Source organism: Gossypium hirsutum, chromosome D07 (genome assembly GCF_007990345.1).
Source record: "Gossypium hirsutum isolate 1008001.06 chromosome D07, Gossypium_hirsutum_v2.1, whole genome shotgun sequence".
NCBI lineage: Eukaryota > Viridiplantae > Streptophyta > Magnoliopsida > Malvales > Malvaceae > Gossypium > Gossypium hirsutum.
Window position 1 is genome coordinate 37,510,879 of NC_053443.1, and position 21,421 is coordinate 37,532,299.

General features: G+C 34.6%; 1 long non-coding RNA gene across 1 annotated transcript; it reads left to right on the top strand.

Annotated features, from left to right (window-relative positions):
* Nucleotides 1-1,518: 1,518 nt before the first annotated feature.
* LOC107954662 (uncharacterized) lies at nucleotides 1,519-20,366 on the top strand. The gene is made up of 2 exons (XR_001699642.2): nucleotides 1,519-2,205; nucleotides 19,902-20,366. It is a non-coding gene; the product is annotated as an uncharacterized lncRNA (long non-coding RNA).
* The last annotated feature ends 1,055 nt before the right edge of the window (nucleotides 20,367-21,421 follow it).

Sequence of the window (21,421 nt, forward strand, 5' to 3'; positions counted from 1 at the left end):
AAGGTTGTTGAAATTTTAAATTGCGAACACATGTATCGTAGTTAGAAATTTGGCAAGAGTCAGTTTGCAGGTCATACCGAGATTGACTACATAAGTAAAAGTTGGCGACCGGACGTTCTTGTACGCTATAATTATCTTATTGCTTGGAAGGGAAAATATATTTTAAGGATCAATTCAAGATTGGAGTACACTGAGGCTAAGGCTAAGCTTAAAAAATATTTTATTTATCCATTTATTTTATTTTCTTAAATTTATTTTTGCGTTTTCGAATATATTTTTATTGTAGGAAATTATATTTATTGTTATTGACGAAATTAGATAGCCAGTCCCTGTGGATTCGACCCTACTACTCTATACTGCCATTTACTGTTATTTTATTGTAGGAATTTATATTTAGTGGTTTTGACGCCCATCATTCAATATTTTAATTTATTTTTCTTTTTAACTTTAAATCTAATCATAAGATAATATGAAAGTTAATAATTATTATAATTTTAAAAATATAAATAAATAAAATATTAAATATTTTTAATTATTTAAAATTTAAATTTATTTGATCATTAAATTAAATTTATTTTAAATCATTTCACAATCATACATGTTTCTTATATTTTGATTAAATAATAGTTTATTTATTAAAATTATTCCAAGTAAATAATAATTTTTATTTCTATGATTATTTCTATTTGTTTTCTTTTTATTATTATTAAGTTATATTTTAAATATTTTGTTATACTTAAATTAGATTTTAATAATATTCATAATTTTTTTGTTATATTAAAATTTTTAATAATAACAGTAACTTAGAAGATAATATTTCTTTTTTATTTTTATTTAAAATATGTTAATTAAAATTTTTTATATATTAAATAAATAAAATTGACTCATGCATCTTAAGTAACAAATTAATATAATATATTTTAAAAATTTATACACACAAGTAATAAAACTAAACTATTATATGTAGACATGTTTTTTTATAGCAAATGTAGGCATGTTTTTTTATGTAGAAAGCTTCATTATGCAACACGTGGTAATCCATTTATACGCCACCTGTCAATTTTAAATGCCAGCTTTTATGAATTTACCTGTTAATTATTATATCATTTATTAAACTATGACATTTATTTATTTCTTTATTTTATTACTGTAGCATTACATTATTAAGTCTCTCATTAGCCATTGAAAAACCTGTAAAAATTAATAGACCATAAATTTTAATTGAAAAGTTAAAAGAACAGTTCTAAAATACATAATTTTAGCCGGGTAATGCATGAGGCACATTTAATTTTGGCAAGTTTGGTTTCAAACTTAACAAAATAGGTTGAATGCAATAATTTATGGACATGATACAACATAAATTACAAATTGAGAACGTATAACACAATTATGGTAATTCTAAAAGATTGAAACTTAATATAATTTCTATGTTGAATGTGTTGTGTTAAACGGTGATAATAATTTGTATTTTCTATTTTATTATATAATAACTCGACTCGGGTCCGACCGGTATAATAGAAAGAGATAAACTTTAGACCATGAGGGGGGATCCTCCTCATCTCTCTACTTGGGACCTTCCCACTTCTCCATTTCTCTTCGGATCTCTCCATTTCAGTTGATACATTGTATCAACAATTGGTGCGGTCAGCATGGATCGAACCCGGAGCCTGAAGAGTTCGCCGTTATTTGCGATGCTGAGGTTCCCGTCATCATCTTCTCCAACATTGGTAAATTCTTTGGGTTCTTCAACTCTAGTTCAAAAGCAGTAGCTGAGAAGCATGCAGAAGAGACATGCATCGATTTTTGCTTGTCAGAGTTTGGGTCCATTGAAGAATGGTGGGGTTGTTGTGGGAATTGATATTAAGAATAGAAGGAACTTCAACTCGGGAGGCAGCTTTAACGGCGGCGACTTGAATGTCGCGAGGCATTAATGAAACTGGTTGAGGAAGCAAAATTACAAGGTGAGGGAAATTGAGAATCGTGAATTCACCTTTGATGCTTAAAGTTGCTACATCATGAGTGCACGCTGCCATTTCTGGGGTAGCAAAAGTGCCGAGCCAAATGCGGGATTTCTTGCGGGGCTCACGGATTTCGGACACCCATTTGCCCTAACTCCTCATTCTCACCCCTCTGTAGATTGGGTGTTTGCTGATTGATGATCTTTTGGCTTTGCTATTATCTCCCATGGATTCATGACCTGTCCAGGTTAGGCCTTGAAAAACTGAAAACAAACAAACAAACAAAAAAATACTGAAAATTGACTCTAATAATAATCAATTCAAAATCGGTGTATTTTAATTAAGTTGATTGGGTTAAGGACTGTTTGCTGATTATTTCTCATTTGAGTTTTGAATTTTGTTGGAATGCGATGACCACTATATTAATTTGTAACATTTAAATAACTATTGCAATTTTCTCTGTAATGGTTAGGGAGTAATTGATTATAATCTGCCATTACATGGGTGAAATCTCAAAGACTGACTAGGCTTAAAAAATGTTAATTTTTAATAACATTTTTCTTGTTAGTAATTTATATCCTAATTTTTTTGCAAAGCTCCAGCTCTGTAGCTTCTATAGTTTTATTTTGTAGATCCATCTTATTGGTTTCTTTTAACTATGCAGCCTTTGTAGATACATTCTACAAATCTTGCAATGTAGTCTTTGTGGTTATGCCCTATAGATCTAAGCTTCAACTTTCTCTATGTCTAGTAATTAATAAATGAGATTGAAATAATAAAGTAACATAATAGTAGTAGCACCTGCATCAATTATACTTCCATTACATGTTCTACCATCAATTATAACTTTTTTCATTTGCAAACTTGATTTATGGAAACTATAGTGTTACCATTTTTCTTGTCATTTATCTTGGTGAATGGTGACTGCTTCTGATGGCTCATCGATGGACTTGAACAAGGGAGAAAAGGTTTTGCCCTTATCTAAAATCTCATTTTCCATAGAAGTAAAACTTCGTTTTGTCATTTAGTTGGGTGAGGTTCATTTTATTAAAGTTCTAGGATAAAGAAATCTTTGACACTCAAGACCAATTTATCAAAGCTTTTTATTGTAGTGTGAATATTAATATGCAATGATTGAAAAAACAAGTTTTGATGCTACTATGTGTATAAGGATCTCTACTTGTTAGATGCTGCCATATAGCTGCAACTTGTCCGGCCAAAGTTTTGGAGCTTTGGTTTCTTTTATTTAGTTTTGTTTAGATGAAATTCAATTTCCTTTATGTTATTTGGGTATAACTCCATATGTTATGTTTTTTAGTGCACATATGATACAATTAGCTTTTTACAACTATTTGTGGCTTGTATAGCTTCTTACTGCTTTGATGAGATAACAATTTTTATTTCCAAATAAGTGTTACCAAGCATGGTAACTTTTTGCTTGTTTGTTTAGCAGTTTTGGTTAATGGTAAGTTTTTATAAATATGGACATTTTGCCTTTTAGTAGAGGCATTTACATGTGCAGATCTCTGCGGCCTTTTGATATAACGTTACTTTTTGAGGATGTATTATTTTTACATATCCTTTACTAGAATGGCATGTAGGACTGTTGATAACTAGTTTGTTTTGTTTAAAAAAGAACTTATAGTTCATATATGATATTTTTGTATACGAAATTGGTTTTTGTATACGCTAACATTTTGCAGGTAAGATCAAACTAAATCATCTATAGTAGATGTTATTCTACCTACTCTTCTCCCCTTTGCTTAGGTTCATGTTATGTACTACTGCATACGGTAGATCTTGGTTGTTTGAACATTGCAATATATGAACCAAAGATACAATTATATGTCTCGCTTGGACTTGTTTACTCAGCTGTCACGCATGAACTTCTTCCTTTGCCATCATCTTCTTTGCTTTTTCTTATATGGTATTTCATCACTTGGTACACTGTTCAACCTAATATTTTATTGTGTTCAACCTAATATTTTATTGTCTTTGCATTTCTAAGCTATATGAAGCTTTTTAGGTTTCCCTTCATTCCATTATATGCTAAATAAATGCATGAAATACACATTAATATTTTGTTTTCTTACTCTCATGCATAAATTTTACTTGATTGCTGGAAAAATACATGTATATTTTATAGTTGTACAATACTGGACATGTAGTCCAATCTAAGATGAAGAGATAGTATCCTTAGTGATTAATTATTAAGCGGAGTGAAGCCAAGGGACTAATTTCATCTTATATAGTTCTCTGGTTGAATAACTATTAATATGGTGAAATAGAGGTATAGCACATCCCTTTGAAGTAGCGACAACATTTGGTACTTGTCATGAAATCCATGATAGTTTGCATGTTATTCACATGATTAGATTGATAACAGGTTTTTAGTACAAAATTACAGCATGAATGTTATTTAATCAAATATTTGTATGCTTTTGACCTACGTTCCCAGTTGACGATTAAAGGCTCGCAAGTTCAATACTACAGCCTAGAAAACAATTAGCGCGAGCTTACGCTCCCAGCTAATATCCTAAGGCTCACAGGTTCAATACCACAGCCTCCCAAACAGTTAGTGCGAGTCTACGCTCCTAGTTGATATCATAAGGCTCGCAGGTTCAATATTGCAGCCTCCCAAACAGTTAGCGCGAGCTTACGCTCCCAACTGATATTTTAAGTATTGTAGGTTCAATACCGTAGTCTCCAAAACAGTTAGCGCGACTTATACTCCGAGCTGGTATATTAAGGCTCCCAGGTTCAATATCGCAGTGATACGAGTCACAAAGGTCCAATTCAAGTTCAAGAACGTGATGGGCTCAAATTACCATAAGGCCCAATAACGAGATCAAAGGCCCGACAAATGCGTTCCAAACTAAATGAGACCATTCAAGAGTTTGTTAGTAAGGCCTTAGAAGAAAATCAAGATTCACTTTTTTGTTTTCAAGAAAATCAAGAAACCGAATCTTGGCCCAATTTTGCTATTTGGAGCGATTTCAAGAATCAAGAAAATCAAGATTTCAAATCTTGGAAATCTTGGTCCAAGAAATTAAATCTTGCAGCCAAAATGCATTGGATCTCCGTTACGAGCATCAACGATCCAATTTCGGTAGAAGATGGATCACAAGCCCAAATTCTTGAAGGCGAGGCCCAATAAGCAAATTTCCAGCCCAATCAATAAATCCATACATACTTAGTTGAAAATCAGGCCAAAATATCATAAGGCCCAATTTGTAAACATTTTATTTGTTAATTTAATTTTTTAGGCTCTAGAGATATTACATGTTAAATTCGGCCCAAAACAGCCCATTTAAGTGTTAGGTCGAAATTCTTTTATTATTTTTATTATTTAGGGTTAATTTTTAAATTTTCTAATGAGATTAGGATTAGTTTGAGACCTATATAAGTGATGGCCGGCCACCTCTTGTATTCACTACTTAGATATATTAAAATTTCAGATTTGTTAAGTGCATAATTTTTCTTTGAGGTTTTCTCCAAGAATTCTCTCTTGAGTGTTCTTTAGAAGTTGTTTTAACAATCTTGTGATTGTGAGAGCCATTTTCAATCTTCTTCTTGCCATCGATATTCTTTGGAGGGGAGATTAGAGCCGTTTGAAGGGAGTTATGAAATCTTTCGGGATTTCAAGGCTTCTTAGGACTTATCTTGAGTTTATTTGCTGTTTAATTTCTTTTCTTTATTTCTGCTTGTGCCAAATCTTTAACTAATCTATTTGCTGTTCTTTTTGTGTTTCCAGCCCTCTTCCATCTTAAAGAATCGAATAACACTCTTCTTGTTGGCAACAAAGAATCGGTCATAAAATCTCCAATTTTTAGGTTCTTGTCGATTTTTACATATTCTGTTTGGGGTCATTCGATTGCTAAAATTTGGGGAAACCATCTTGGGTGTTCAATTGGGCAGCATCGCAATCTTTTGTTCACTTCTTGAATCGTTCTATTCCATCGATTTCTTTCTTGTCTTTTTGTCGCACCAACCCTTAGATTCCATTAAAAATTCTGATTGTTTTAATTTGCTTACTGTTTTAGTGTTCTTGGACAGATTCGGCTTGTGGGGAATCAATCTTGGAGATCGATTTCGTATTCTTGTATTCTCAAAAATATCTATTCATAAGTTCTTTTATTCTTGGTTGTTTTTAGTTGTTTTGGGGTTTTTAATTCCAGATCTGATTTGTGTTAATCTTATTCTTTGTTTTGATTTCAAATCTATTCATTTAGAGCCTTGTAAGAGTTTTCCTCGTGACTTGGCAACTCGATCTTGGTCCGCGCGCAACCCCCTATCACGCAGCCTCCAAAACAGTTAGCACGAGCCTACGCTCCTAGTTGATATCTTAAGGCTTGCAAATTCAATACTGCAGCCTAAAAAACAGTTAGTGCGAGCCTACGCTCCTAGCTGGTATCTTAAGGCTTACAAGTTCAATACAACAACCTTCAAAACAGTTAGCGCGAGCCTATACTCCTAGCTGGTATCTTAAGGCTCATAGGTTCAATATCGCAACCTTCAACACAGTTAGCGCGAGCTTACGCTCCCAGCTGGTATCTTAAGGATCGCAGGTTTAATACCTCAGCCTCCAAAATAGTTAGCGTGAGCCTACGCTCCCAGCTGGTATCCTAAGGCTTGCAGGTCCAATACCGTAGCCTTTAAAACAATTAAAGCGAGCTTACACTCCCAATTGGCATCTTAAAGCTTGCAGGTTCAATACCGCAGCTTCTAAAAAAGTTAGCATGAGCCTACATTCCCAATTGATATCTTAAGGCTCGCAGGTTCAATACCGCAGCTTCTAAAAAAGTTAGCGCGAACCTACATTCCCAATTGATATCCTAAGGCTCGTAGGTTCAATACCGTAGCCTCCAAAATAGTTAACGCGAGCTTATGTTCCCAACTGGTATCCTAAGGCTCGCAGGTTCAATATCGTAGCCTCCAAAATAGTTAGTGTGAGCTTACGCTCCTAGCTGGTATTTTAAGGCTCACAGGTTCAATACCGTAGCCTCCTAAACAGTTAGCATGAGCTTACGTTCCCAGCCGATATTATAAAGGCTTGCTGATTTAAGATCGCAACTGATATTATTAAGGCTCGTTGATTTAAGATCGTAGCCTAAGTTAATTCGATTTAAAGTCATGAACAATTTTATTTTATTTTTTTCTAAGTTCGCTTATTTACAAATTTGTTTCTTATGGGAAATATAGTTCGCAGTATTCTGCAATGCAATTTTTGACTCTTGTATCACACTATCAAACAACAAAACTTGTTCAATAACGTTTCAAGTAAAAAGCCCATATGGTAAGCCCCAAATTACATACACTTCATAAATGTTAGATCGTCTGAAAAGAGTCACTTTATAACTCTTTTTCGACCAGGTGAGGGACAAATTGTTATACGGTGATAATAATTTGTATATAATAACTTGACCAGAGGTCCGACCTAAGATTTGACTTGGTATAATAGAAAGAGACGAACTTCATACCGTGAAAGGGGATATTCCTCTTTATAATTATGACATTTTTTAATTTTTGATCCTTAACACCTTTAAATTTCGTTTCATTACTTAAAAATTACATTACCATTTAAACATATGGAAAATTACAAAAATGCTAAAACATTCCATTTTAAAAGGAATAAAAGTCAAACGAGGTTTAATAGGTTTTACATTTCACAAGTCAAACATTACGTTTTCCTTTGGAAAACATTAAATTTAATTTTTCAAACTCAATTATCTTTAAAAAATAATTTTTATATTCGGTGTAGTGAATCTCGTGGACCTCTTAAATTACTTATAAAGAGCTTGACACATGTTTTCTAATGAAACCAACGACACTGCGGATTTAAAGTTAGTCTGCAAACTTCAGTTTGATGAACTTTAAAACTAGTCATCTTTGCTAAGACTATATGAGGACCATGTGGAGGTGGAGTAATTGATTGATAGACACCCTAAAATGTCTCATCTTAGGGCATCACGTCACTATCATTATCAAGAGTATCAAATCGGGCTTCCACATCAATGACCTTAGGACATGTATAAGAGCTTGTGCCCCACTATAAAATGGTCATGCAAACAACTCATACACACTTACATAAACACTCATTGAATTCTCTAACTAGACCAAAAACAAAGATCTCTTACCGGCCTTCATCTTACCCTTCTCTATTCAATCTCCATTTTCTTCCTTGTTGACCTCATTGGTCAACAATTAATGTGATGAGCATGGATAGACATGACAAACCCAAGAGTCAATGATCCTCATAGCATCGAGTTTGATCCCACCCAAGGCTAAGTTACATACACCACTGGTCGTAACATAGGAGTAAATATCGGTTAAACTAGAACAACCCAACACCCAGACCTTTTGCATGTCAACCAGAACACCAACCTATAAAATCAAACCAATCTTCAAAATCAAAATCAAATTGATGATAAGTGGCATTATAAGAACGTCTACATTGCGAGAAAGATAACTTACTTCAGTAGATAATCTAAATGAGTCCGTAATCCTATAAAAGAACCAAAGTGAGTGTTTGATTAAAATACTTAGAAGGATTATTATGTTATCTACAATTTTAATTGGGAAGATGGTAAGTCTTCACTATCGGAGCAGTTGATTCCATAAGTAGAGACATAGATGTACTCATTGGAAGAATAATACATTGGCCTGGACCCAAGTTGAAATAACTCTGAATCCGTTTGTGAATTAATTCACTTCTGATGTATGGTGTGATTTATCTAAATCCTGAGTTAGTCACCGACTATGTGTACGTAACTTATGTGCTTTGATATAAATAGAGGCTTGCTTTAAAGATGATTGAGCCCATAGACGGTATGTTGGGTACATGACTTGTGTATGACATTGCTTTACTAGCAATAATAGAATTCATAGCTCGATTAAAGAGTTATGATATCCTCTCTTTGACATTTTGTGGATTAATAAATAAGGAACGCGACCACGGGTTGCTTGTTCTCGAATGAGGAATTTGTCGCAATTATTTGTTGACAGCGACCATATTAATCATCAAAAAGACACAATGGTGACAATGAGATATAATAAGATTGTTTTGAGTGAATGGATTTAACTCCAAGGAATCAAGCATATCATATGAGGGTAACACAAACATGATGACGTTATTAGACAAATCAATTGGATGAATTGCTTTCTTAAAGAGTATACAATAATGAGTTTTTAATCATGGTACTTCTTGTAGATTGACTCCATGATTAAGTAAATTGCGAATTATCAAAACGATACTCCTAAATTAATTACAATTACTAGAGCCTAATTGTATATGTTTGATTGGTCCCTCCACTAGTTCAATAAAAGTTTGATCAAGCTACATTTGAATGAGAAGGAAATTCTACGACTTTGGAAATAATTTAATTTAGTTAATTTATTCGATGTGGAATTAAATTGGGAGATGTGAAAATTGTTCAATTAGAGAATTTGGTTAAAAAATTAAAAAAATTAATTTTGGAAAATCTCAGTGATTTTTGAAAAAATTAATTCTGATCCAGCAAAATTAAATTAATCAAATTAATTAAAATAAATATGATATTTTTAGAAAATAATTTTTAAGTCAAACAATTGATTTAATGAGTAATTGAACTTGAAAATTAGATTTGAGATTGAAAGTTAGAACCGAGAACCAAAAAACTAAGATTGAGACTCAAAATTGGTCAAACCGGGCCAATGGGCCAACCGTCCAACTGATGGTTGGACCGGACCGATCGGGCCATCACTGGCCTGGATCAAATTGACAACAATCGAACCAGTGTCGTGAGGGTGCCTGTACCATCGAGCACGGTGATGCCGATGATTGTGACAACGAAAATCTAGTGGCCAACGAATTGTCGGCGATGGTGGTTTTTCTACGGTTGAACAGTGGAAGAATCACACTCCTACTACGACTATCGGATAATTTAGTTTCAGATTAACTATTCTAAAAATAATATAATTTAAACAAATTTAATATTCAATTCAATTTAATACTTATCTTGATAGTATTTTATTAATTTAAAAAGATTATCTTAATAAATTTAATATTTATCTTGTAGATAAATATTTTACTAATTTAATAGATTTAATATTAAATTTAAGCTTGATCTTAGTTGAACTCTCTAAACTCTCCCCATATAAAAAGAGCCTTGGGTCATTATTTTTCATAGACTTGAGTTGAAGAAAAAGTTATAGAGAGAATTCTTCGAAGAAATTATTTCAGAAGATTTCTAGAAACATTTTTCTTTTTTAAAATTTTGCCAAAAGTTTAGGAAAATTACGAAATTACCTCACTAGTAATTTTGTGAAAAATTTTCTAATTCGAAGCGAGACCACACTAGGTAGACATGAGCTTGAGGATAGCGGAAAAGACTACTTGATCGAAGCGTTCATCCTAGGCAGATCCAAAAGGAACAAATTTGATTAAGTGTTTATTACTTTAGATATTACAACAAAGTTCTTATTTTTGGAAAAAAAAATTAAAACTTTAATTTTTCCCTTAAACTTGTTTCCGCTACATTTTTCAAACCCGTTTTTTCAACAATTGGTATAAGAGCCAGGTCATGCTCTATTTATAAGTATAAACATGTAATCAAAATAGATTTTTCTTCTTAAATGATTTGATTACATAGAAAGTAATATTCTTTAGATCTTACGCATGTTTTGAGTTATATATAGGAATTGATGCGATATTATATACTTGTTATTTTTTACCAAGGTTGTGGTTAGACCGTGGACTACCATTTTCACGCATGACATTATTTTTAATTTCATTGAATTCTTTTAAGTCAGAAACAAACATAGGACTTAAATGTAATTTTTTAAAAAATAGCACATGACGGAAGATGGAGCGACGACGGTTAAAAGACCCAATGAATGCCTTGTGGTGAAAAACTATGTAATTTTATTTTTCATTTATTTTCTAGTAATAGAACCATGAAACCTTAGTTGACAATTTTATTTTAATTATCCATCTCTCTATATATCTCTTTAGTAATTGTTAATGTTATAATTGTGATATATATGTATGAGATGATCCACAGTTGATCGATTAAAGATAAAAAGTGTGGTAATGCGAAAATACATGTGCTGTGTTATTCTATTCACTTCTTTAGATTATTTGATTGTTGTGAGAAGTTTGGTAATGAGAAGTTTGGTAATGAGAAGGTGCATGGTTAGGATTGACTCTGGTAAGGAAAGACTTGGTTTTTAAGTGGTCAAATATGACTCACCTCTGTTTCTTAGAGCTATTCTTGTAACACTCTAGGTGAATCCTACATCGACAAAGCATGGGAGAGACCTGAGGTATATAAAGACGTAGCATCACTTAAGTGGTAAGAGACCTTTTGGGGTGTATGAGTGCTCTCAAGAATAAAATCGTGAGGGCCATGTGCACCAAAAGCAGACAATATCTTACCGGGCTGGGTGTTGGCTATAACATTGATTGGGATTAGAGCCACTTGCCGTGCCTCTTGAGTGATGGAGGGGAAAACTTAGTGAGAATGCTAATTCCCTAATCGAAGAGGGGGACTGTAACACCTTAGGTGAATCCCACATCGATAATGCATGTGAGAGACTTGGGCTATATAAAAGGGTAGCAACACTTAAGTGGTAAGAGGCCTTTTAGGGTGTATGGACACTCCCAAGATCGAAACCATGAGGGCTATGTGTGCTCATAACAGATGATATCTTATTGGGCTTGGTGTTGGCAATTCGTGAATCAGAGCCAGGTTTATAAAAGCCTGAGTGAAGCCACAATTTTTGACAAATTAGCAGTTTCTGAAAAATATAATAAATTGATTTTTTAAAAAAATTAATTAATAAAAAATCAGAAATGTTTAAAATTTTTTGAAAAAAATAGTATTGTATGAAAATTAGTTGTAAATGGGGTAGGAATGAGAACACATTGCATTATTTGAAAATGTTTTCTTAAAAAAAAAACCTTGGATCACTTGCCAATTCTCACTTACTCATTTTATTTAAATTTTATGCAAATAGTAGATAAAAGTGCCTCCTAGACGCGGGTGTCTGGCTGTTAATGCACTGGTGGAACCACCTTCGAGGCAAGCTACACTTGGAACTGGTTTCGAGCCCCTGGTTAAAGCAATGATTAGGGCGTTTTAGAGAATAGCTGGTGGGAACCCTACCCCAGCTACCTGAGGTTTTCCACTTGAACGACTCCGAGTTTAGGTGGTAAAAAATTTTGGGGAGTTAAAAGAGCTAATCTGACCGTTGCTGAATATTGGTTGGACAGTGTTGAAAGGATCCTTAAGCAGATGGGATGCTCGGATGAGGAGAATTTGGGCTGCATTGCATACCTACTAAAAGGTGAAGCTCATCGCTGGTGGAATATAGTAAAGAGAAGGATAACTACTGATCACTTGACTTCGGAGTTCTTTTTGGAGTCCTTTCGAAAGAGTTACTTGGGAGAGCAGTACCTAGACGCTAAAAACAGAGAGTTTTTGGATCTGGTCTAGGGAAGTAAGTTTGTGGCTTAGTACGAGTCTGAGTTTGTGCAGCTTAGCTAGTATGCTCCAGAGATGGTGTTTTTTTTGAAAAGGAGAGGTGTAAGAGGTTCCAGTTTGGGCTAAATCGGGACATTTGAGTATATCTAGTAGCATAGAACATTGAGCTCTTCGATAATTTGGTAGAGAAGGCCAATGCAGTAGAAGAGACATTGATTGAGCCACTGAGATCAATTGTATCTAAGTTCGGGAAGAGGGGTTTCGATCGGCCAGGATCTTCGGGAAGGCTAGGCAAGAGAGGCCATGATTCTTGAAAGTTTGATAGAGGTGTTCGACGGGACTCTCGATCGAGCTAGATTGGACCACAAAGCACTGCAGTAGCTTCTATGGGTGGATCGATCGAGGTAACAACTTGTGAACATTGTGGATGTGGGCATTCAGGAGTGTGTTGGAGAGTGTCGGGGGCGTACTTGCATTGTAGGTTAATAGAGCATTAGGTTCGAGACTACCCGAAGAGAATTGAGTTGGCTCAGATTACTGCACCTGTTAGAGGCCGAGGTCGAGGGCATGGTGGTAACGGGAAATTGATGGGTCAGAGGACAGTTTCCCTTGTAGTAGTTGTATCGACTCAGTCTGGTGGACATGTTTGTTTTTACGCCGTGAGGGAGGCGGAGGACCGCGAGACAATGGATGTTATTGTAGGTACATTTATATTGCAATCATTTTTTTTAGTTTTGTTAGTAGATTCGGGTTTCACCCATTCATATATTGTAAGTGATCTAGTTGGTGAGTTGGGGATTTTGGTAGAGACCATTAGGCAGGGTATGATAGTTACAAGTTCTTTGAGAGAGAGTGTTCTAGTTGATCGGGTTTATCAGAGGTGTCCGTTGTCAGTCCATGGGTATGTTTTTCCCGTGGATTTGATGAAATTATGGTTTCGTGGGTTTGATGTGATTCTCAGAATGGATTGACTGGCCGAGCATAGGGCAAAGGTAGATTTTGAGACGAAGTAGCTTACATTGAGAGTTGAGGTTGGATTGGAGATTTTGGTAGTTAGGGAGAGACTCGGATTCCTCTCCAATATGGTATTAACGACCAAGGCTGGAAAACTATTGAGTAAAGGTTGTGAACCTTTTTTAGTCTATATGTTCAATTCGGGTAGTAAGGATTTGGGGGTTCAAGATATCCACACAATGAGGGATTTTCTTGATGTGTGTCTAGAGGAGTTACCGATTTGCCGCCAGACCGAGAAGTTGAGTTCACTATTAAGGTTTATCCTGGTACCGCACTGGTGTCCATTACACCTTATCGCATGGCACGAAAAGAACTCAGGGAGCTGAAGATTCAGTTACAAGATTTATTAGATCGAGAGTTTATTTGATCAAGCGTATCGTCTTAGGGTGTGCCGGTGTTGTTTGTAAAGAAGAAAGATGGTACCTTGAGGTTGTATATCGATTATCGATAGTTGAACAAGTTAACCACCAAGAACAAGTATTCGTTTCCTTGAATTGATGACCTAGTTGATCAGTTTAGGGGAGCGTCAGTGTTTGTGAAGATTGATTTGAGGTCTGAGTATTATCAACTCAAGGTGAAAAAGGCTGATATATTGAAGACTACGTTAGGACTTGGTATGGGCATTATGAGTTTCTGGCTATGCCGTTTGGGTTGACGAATGCACCTGGAGCGTTCATGGACACGATGAACTGAGTTTTAACTTGTATCTGGATTAGTTCATAGTTTCCTTTATAGATAACATTCTCGTGTATTTTTGAATCGAGGATGACCATGCACATCTATGGATTGTTCTTCAGATTCTACGTGAGAAACAGTTGTATGCGAAGCTGAGTAAGTGTCAGTTCTAGCTTCGAGAGGTAATGTTTCTCGGTCATGTGGTATCTTTTGAGGGGATCCGCGTTGACCCAAAGGCGGTTGAGGCTATTGTAGAGTGGAAGCAGGCGAAGAATGTTACTAAGGTTTGAAGTTTTCTGGGGTTAGCTGGTTATTACCTTAGATTCGTTAAGGGGTTCTCCATCATAGCTGCACCCGTAACGAAGCTACTTTAGAAGAATGTGCCATGTTTGCATACTTGAGTTTGACTAGTGATGGTGATTTGTTGGCTGAACTTCAGGTGAAGCCGACTTTATCACGTTAGATTAAAGAAATGTAGTTGGTTGATGAGGTTTTAGCGAAAAAGATCTAACAAGTTGAAGATTGTAATAGTGGAGACTTTGGGTTGAATCTTGACGGTATCTTGTGTTTCCATAGGAGATTGTGTGTGCTTTTTTATTTGGAGCTTAGGCATGCAATTCTTATTTAGGCGTATAGTAGCCCATATGCTATACACCCCGATAGTATCAAGATGTATTAGCATCTTCGAGAATTATATTGGTGGCCTGGATTGAAGCGGGATGTTATTGATTTTGTGGGTCGATGTTTAGTATGTTAGAGAATGAAGGCGGAGCATCAACATTCTTCAGGTTTGTTATAGCCAATATAGATTCCGGAGTGAAAATGGGAGAGGATTACAATAGACTTTGTCTCAGGTTTGCCACTGACCCTAACAAAGAAGGATTTGATTTGGGTGATTGTTGATCAGTTCTCGAAGAGTGCGTATTTTCTAGAAATACGTACTAATTACCTAATGGAGAGATTAACTGAGTTGTACGTGGTGTAGATAGTTCGACTTCATGATTACCAATTTTGATCATATCTGATAAAGATTCGCGATTTATCTCGAGATTTTGGAAGAGTCTTTAGGGAGCTTTAGGTTCGAAGCTTAACTTTAGTATGATTTATCATTCTTAGACAAATGGTCAGTTGAAACGAGTAATTCAGATATTTGAGGATATGTTACGCAATTGTGTCATGGATTTTGGTGGTAATTGGGCGCGATATCTGCCTTTAGTGGAGTTAGCTTACAACAATAGTTACCAGTTGAGTATTTAGATGGCACCATTCGAGGCATTATATGGTAGGACATAGAGCCCACTCGAGCTGCTGTTGAGGCACCCACTCAACTTGCTGCCGAGGCACCTATTCAAATTGCTATTGAAGAACCTGAAAAGACGACGTCCCTAAACATTGAGAAGGATGAAAAAGGAAAAAAGGATGACACTACCACCATTGCCACCACTAAAGGGAAAGACCTTGTTCCACCTTCACCACCAGCTTCTGTAACCGCATAGGACCATGAAATTGATCGTCTGATTGATGAGGTAATGGAAATTGACAAGGAGGGGAAGTAATGAACCCTAAAAAGAGGATGTGGCGGTACAAAGTCAGTGCCCAAAAATCCACTCGTTGGGCAGAATAAAGTGTTTACATGCTAGTCCAAACAAGCTAAGTTTTTTCTTTCTTTCATGCATCTTGCTTTTCATTTCTTTTGCTATGGCATTTATTGTACAAATTTCTCTTTTGGCTGTTCTCTTATATATTTGGTTATGCATTGTGGACAATGAATCCCTTAGGTTTGGGGGTGCGTTGTGCATTTAGGCTGCATGCTATAGTTAGTATGTATGGTCATTTTAGCATAGTTAAATTTGTTTTGCCACTACAATGTAACTATTATATATTATTTTCCTATGAGGAATACAATTTGTACTTATGATGTTCGATGATGAGCTTAGATTCTTCAATACACTTAGAACATGTGACAATGGATTAGTTGAATTTAGCTTAGGTTTGGTTGCTTGAAAATTAATTTCTAAAATTGAGATGTCTTATACTTAAATTTTTGGGTTATAGGAAGTATATTCTAATGAACTTAGGGACTTGAAGCCAAGTTCAGTCATTTTGCCTTGACATTATTAAAAAAAGGGTAGTAGGCACTCCGATGCTTAGAATTGCCGAGTAAGTCAGAATCACTTTGTTTGCTCCATCCTGTTGTTGATTAGAAATGTGAGTTTAAATAAGTGTGTAATAAAAGGTAAATAAATTAGGGACACTCCGCTGTAGTAACGAACTGAGTAGCTATGGATGTAGTTGTTTGCTCCATCCATCTTTAAAGTCAAAAGCCTTAGCTTCAAGATTGATTTCTGTTTAAATTGTGACATGATTGAATTCTAGGTAATTCGATGTATGCTCTATTGTGATTATCAAGTCAAAGAATTTTGTGACATGCTAAATTCCCTAATATACTAATTTGATTTAAAAAACAAAACAAGACAAAACAAAAAAAACAAAAATGTAAATGGTTTATACAAGTATGCTTAGAGCAAGAGTGACTTGAGTTTAAGTAAAAAATGAACTGAGTAAGCTAGGAGATATTTGCTATGGCTAAAACATACATGAAACTTAGAAAATCTTATTTCTAGGGAGCAATTTTCTGTGCTACCTTTGTTGAACCAAACCTTTGAAACTCGAACAGCTTTTTAATGAGAGAAAATGGTTGAGAACTGAGGTATATATTGGTCTTCGAGTAGATTGACAGTATAAGATGGGTTCATGCACTGGCAATACTGCTGCATATTCATGCATATTTTGCTTGAGGACAAGTAATAACTCAGGCTTGAGGGTGTGATAACTATTGAAGAGAGTTACATTTCATACCTTTAGACCTAGGTAATTGTTTGTACTTGGGTACATTCAGTGGCATTTTAGGGCATTTTATTAGTATTTTTATCAATTGCATAAGGAGCTTGGACTGTGTTTATATGTTAGATACTTCTAATTGCATGTGGAAGGGTTGTGTTTGGTGGTTTGGATGGTGTAGGATGTGGAGAAGAAAATAAAAGAGTGAAGGTTTGCTGGGATAAAAGGTTGGACAGTTTTCCATCTTGTATGCTATGGCAATTTTAGGAAGATGATTGAGTCAACACTCGACGCATACCAGTCTCAGCCTAACTCTACTTATACCATAAAAATTGCCTAAAAAAAAGGAGAGGATATGATGGGCTGTTGGAGCTATCCTAGGAAGAAAAACTTATAAAAAGCTAAAGGTGGAAACCCTAAAAGGTATAGAGATCCGGAGGCAACAATAGACGGTAGCGGTTGAGTAGAGACGAAGAGAGGAAATTGAAGGTAGTCCCTCTAAGCCACCATAGGACACTATGCTGTTGGATGGTGGATTGTTTTGGCGACAACTATCTTTCTAAGTTCTTCCATTATTTCTTAATCTATTCTCCCGTGAATTGGATTGATCAAAATGATGTTGGGTGATATTTTAAACTTGAATTTTAATTGTCAACCCATGAGCTAAATCGCTTAGGGTTAGGATTACATGATGAAAACTTTTATTTTCTTTAATGGTTGAAGAATATATTTGATTTAATCTATCATTTCATTCAGTTGTTTTTATTTCTCAATTGTATGCGTACATTCCCTCGACATAGATGTGTGTGCAGTATGTCCGTAAATTGAATCTAATTCTAAAAAGGTTGGATTAGTTGGACTAAAATTGAATGATACAAGTGGGTATTCAACTGAATACTTGCAGCAAACTCTAGACATAGAGCGACATTTGTATAGAATGAAGACAAAACAGTGTAGGGTATCGTGCTAAGGCCTATAAACACATGCCAGGTAACTTGAGATCTTTCTTTGGAAAGAAACAACTCACTTTAGGTCTCTTCTAAATAGTAGATTGAGTATGATATTGCTGAGGCTTTACTGAAAGTAAGGGTAGATTCTTAGTAATTCCAACCTTACAAATCAACATCGTAGACCTTCTATCCCTTGCCATAGCATCTTTGCCATAGCATTCTTAGTTATTTATTTATTCACTCGTATTTTATTCACGTAATTATTCTCGTAATTGCTGCTACATTTTTATTTTTGTCTTAGCATTTTCTATTATTAGTCACTTTATTACTTGATTTGACATGTATACTTGCACAAATCACATATCATATTCACACGCGACAACCACATAATGTAATGTAATCAAATTTTTAGGCTGCTAACAAACCCTAGTTAGGTCATATCAGAAACTCTATAAGTAGATATGTTTAGTCTCATTTTAGGAGGCTTGACCAAGTGAGCCACTTAGTTAGTTTTAGGTTTTTATTTGAGTTTTTAGTTTATTTCAATTTAGTCCTAAAATAGTTTATAGTTTTTGTTCTTGCCTAACTTGGATTTGATTTCAATCCAAGCTTTCAATTAAATAGTTTTTATATTTTTATTTTTGGTTTTCTATTGCAATCGGAATTTATCTTCGTAATTGTTAAAGGAAAGCCAAATTTCGTGCACAAATCGACTTCGAAACAAATTTATTTTCTTATTTTTGTATTTAACTTATTATTTTGTATGTTGAATATGAGATTAGGGATTATTGCATCCAGATCCATGAGTGGCTAGTTTTCTTAAGGAGATTAACGAACAAATGTTTGGCTAATTAATTGATGAATTAGGGTTTAAATTCAAGTATAAATTTGAGTTGGTTTAAATTATGTGCGATTAAACCCTAGAAAGTAATTTAAGATAAGCAAGATCGAGAGATAAGTTTTCCTAGTAAATCATAATTTATCCTGGTCAAGAAAGTGAGGTCGAGAGGTAAGCGTTTATTCGTCGATTAGTTAATTAGTTAAAGGTCGAGAGGTAATATCTAGTTAATTAATAGCTAACTTGATAAACCTCAGTTCTGAAGTTAATTAGGAACACTGAAGTGAGTTAATATTTTTTTTACTTAATTTGATTTAATTTCAAATGTTATTTGGTTGTCTTCATTTTAGATAATTTATGTTATTTTGGTTAATTAATTTTAATTTGGTTATTCATAATATAACATTAGATTAGTACTATTTGGCCCTGATAGTGTAGAAAATTAATTTTAGTTCAATTCCACATTGGGTACAATCTTCGGAATGCTTCCTGGAGTGTTTCGTTGTAACATTCTTTACTATATTACAATTTCAACTGTATACTTGTAGAAAATGTTTTTTGATCATATATATTTGTTATAGTATCTTTAGTCCAAACGTTTGTACGTCTAGCGGCGGTCAGTGATACGGCTCAGTGGTACTTTCATAGTTCAAGATAACATAAACATTTACAAATGGTCATATATAGCACAATTAAAGGGTCTATTCAATTCATAGTCTATCAAGACAAACAATTTCACATCTTGGATACAAATGAGTACATGAATATGGTAAATAACCAATTCATTCTTCAATATATGCAAAACAAGTTATCTATGCATACCATTTGCAATTACCACATCTTATACCTTATTAGTTATCATTTTCAATCATATAATCACATATCCTTATATACTATTAACATTATTCCATTCATGTTCCATGATACCCATACCATTTACCTTGTTATCTCACTATTCAATCTCATTTATGGAGTTTATCGATTTACTCTTACTCGATTTGACCCCTAAGGCTCATTTCTAATTAATTTTTGCAATATGATAGAAACTTTCTTTATTAAGCTCATATATGCAAATTTTTTGTCACATATCATCATGTCATTTCATTCATATTATTTACCAAGTTTACCATTTATTGCCCCTATTAACATAACTCGAACTCAGACGGATATATGGATCATCCAACTGATGTGAGCATGGGTAGAACATTCTTTCCAAACGTGAGGGTTGCGTTGCACGTACCTATGGGACCAATTACGAGGGTGAGAGCTAGAAAGCTTAAGGAGGTGCTCAATGTTCTCATACAAGCTACTTGGGCTGAATTAGAACAATCTACATGTCAATCTGAATTAAACAAGGAGCATCAACTTTGCAACGTTTTATCCATTGCTGAATAAACATTTTAATCATATTTTCTTTTTAGGCATATTTGTATTCATAAATAAAGTTGTGTTTTTGTTTATTTATGTTTCATTGAATGTTTTCTTGCATTCATAAATAAAGTTGTGTTTTCTTTATTTATGCTTCATTGATTGTTTTGTTGCATTCATAAATAAAGTTGTTTTATTTATGCTTCATTGATTGTTTTGTTGCATTCAGAAATAAAGTGGTGTTTTTAATTATGCTTCATTGTTTGTTTTTTGATCGGCTATTTACGTCACAGCAATAATGTGCAAGCGTACACTGTTGATGCAAGTATAGTAGATAGATGTGAGTCTGTCGGATATCGATCCCACAGGGATGGTTATCTTTTATCTATTGATGTCAGTGAAATAACTAGATAGAAACGAGATAGATTGTGAGGATAGTTGTCAGAGCAATAACTTGAAAATAATAAAATAAAATATGATAATGATAAACTGGGATCCCTAACATGAATCTTCAACAGAATACTAAGTGCTCACAAGGTATAAAAAGATCTGTGATTGTCGAGGCAATAAATTTCAATGTATATCTTACCAAGCGTCACTCCTCTATTTAATCTAAGGCTGAAACATGCACATTAACCCCACCTTTCGATGATGGCAATATGGCACTATTAAGAACAAGTTGCTTAAATTCCTCTAATCCTCACTCAACATTTGTTGTAATGCCTGTTGGCTCGAACTGTCACTACACTTTTCAGTGTCAGTGACTGCAATAACACTTTCGTGTTAAGAAACATCCAAACCCCAAGATTAAAAAATAAAAGCAAGATTGAATAAGATAACATTTAACCAAGAATTCATGTGTACTTTCATACAAATAGAAAACAGAGAGTAATCACCAGCATTTAGAAAGAAATAAGAAAGAATCGAGTGGAGAATATATTCATAGACAACTCGACTAAATCTCTTTATTCCTTATTGTCTTGCACTTAGGTCTCATTGTCAGAAGCTAATCTGCACCAATTTTCACGTTGGCTCATCCGTGAGAGGCTTAAGTTGCCATAGTCGCAAGCTTCATGGTAGGATAGAGAAGATGATCGTCAAGACAAAGCTCTCTACTTCTGTCCTTTTTTCTTTTCTCATGTCCACCTTTTATGTCATTCTCCAACAATACAAGTCTCCTTTCCTCAGAATTATTCTGTCCTTGTACATACAGGTTGGTTATACCAGATTGGATAGTGCACGCATTTTTTTAGTTCTTATCCAGACAACTGTCAGGTACGGCGAAAATTCTAGACGCAATCTGGAATTAACTCA